This window comes from Propithecus coquereli, unplaced genomic scaffold (genome assembly GCF_000956105.1).
Source record: "Propithecus coquereli isolate 6110/MARCELLA unplaced genomic scaffold, Pcoq_1.0 Scaffold50, whole genome shotgun sequence".
In the NCBI taxonomy this organism is placed as follows: domain Eukaryota; kingdom Metazoa; phylum Chordata; class Mammalia; order Primates; family Indriidae; genus Propithecus; species Propithecus coquereli.
Window position 1 is genome coordinate 3,407,961 of NW_012150841.1, and position 1,793 is coordinate 3,409,753.

Here is a 1,793-nt window from a genome sequence, read left to right on the forward strand (position 1 = left end):
TAAATTTTTTTCTCTATGCTAAATGCTAAACCTTCCATGGAAATGGAGGGTGGGCAGGAGATCCTATTCAAAGTAATAACATTGAACAAGGTTAATATTGCGAGACTGATAGGAATTATTTAAGATGTTGTCGAAAGACATCAAAGTCTGAATAGGTAGAGAGACATGCAATATTTCTTGTATGGAAATAACAGAACAATGTCTGTTTCTTCCTAATTATAAGCAATTCCATTCAGAATCCCAAGGCGGGGTGGGGGATGAGGGCTTTAGAATTAGACCAACTAATTTTACAGTTTGTAAAAATAAATATCTAAGAGCTCAGAAAAATTTAGAAAATAATCATTAGTAAAGGGAGATGCGTCCTATTGGTAATTTATTGTTAGGCACTGTAATCAAATAGGAAGTACGACACAGAAAAGTACAGGTAGATAAGAGGAATGTCATAGGAACTTGAACACATCTGAGTGCATTTCTACACACACTGCTAATATGTGGCCCAAGATACATTTCAGTTCACCTGGGCAAAGGAGATTAGTTGATTTAATAAGCAATGCTGGTATAATGAGCTATCCATCTGTGAGAACAAAGTTAGCTAACCCTAGAAACCACAGAAATGTGGTTTTTCCTTTTTGGTGGCTTTTGGATTTTGGTGGCTTAAGCTCTAGATGTAAAAACTAAAACATTTAAGGCAGTATTTAACCTTGGAGTTGGGAAACCTTGTAAAGAAAGACAAGACTCAGAAAGTGTTTATGATGTTATGTTGTCATTACCAAGCTAAAAGACTAGAAAAAAGACTGGTAACAAACATGGCAGAAAGTGGATCCCTCGAATAATACAAGAGCCCCTACAACTTAAAAAATGAAGTTAGCCTTGACACCTTTTGAAATTTAGCTATGAACTGGTACTTCTCAGAAGAGGAAAGTCAACCTGTGAAAATACCACAGTTCATGTGAAAACATTAGCAACGGACTTAGCAAAATTTAGAAGAGGGACAGTATCCTGTGCTGGAGAGAGTGTGAGGAGGAGACAGGTGCTCACGTGCATTGCTGGTTGGAGTGTGAATTGCTGTCAAAACTAAAAACTAAAACACGTGGCTTTTACCTCAGTAACCTAGTGCTTGCGCGCCCAGCCCACAGACATAAAGACATCAATACAAGGCGGTTCGTTACCGTTGTGCTCATAGAGGACGAGGCCGGGTGATAACAACAGTAGGACATTTTCTAGTGGAATGATGTGTCATTAGAAATTTTATAATTACCTGGAGAGATGTTAGATTAAAATGTCCCAAGTTCAGAATGTGTGTGACCCAAGTCTCACAAAAGAGGGCACATTTGTGTTTGTGTGTGGGCATTTATAAGAATATGAGCCTATCAAGTGGGATTAATACGCGGATCGCAGGCAGCTAGGGTGTTAGTACCTCCTCTGTCTTTGCATAGTTGGACTTGTAGGATGCATTAAGTGAAGCAAATTATAAAACAGGTTAGTAAAATCCAGTCTCTTAAAATTATGACTGTGAGGCTTTGGATAAGAACATTCATAGGAAAAAATTTGGAATACATCATCATAGTAAATTGTGGCAAACTTTTGATTTGTTATACGTGAATATTTTTTACATGAGTGTGCTTTTTGTGATTAGAAAAATAAAAGAGGGGAATAACGCCTGTCTGGGGTGTTGCCTAGAGCCAAATGTGTCTCCAGCACAGAGCCTCAATTCTTCAAGAATAAGGCAGACCTCAAACTTATTTCCTGTGTTTACCATACAGGATCTGCATATTTCAGCCCTTCGCTGCTGT

General features: G+C 38.2%; 1 protein-coding gene across 1 annotated transcript in view; it reads left to right on the top strand.

Moving 5' to 3' along the window:
• SMS (spermine synthase) overlaps nt 1-1,793 on the top strand; it is a 54,058-nt gene that overhangs the window by 43,206 nt on the left and 9,059 nt on the right. The gene's annotated exons all lie outside the window — the stretch shown is intronic.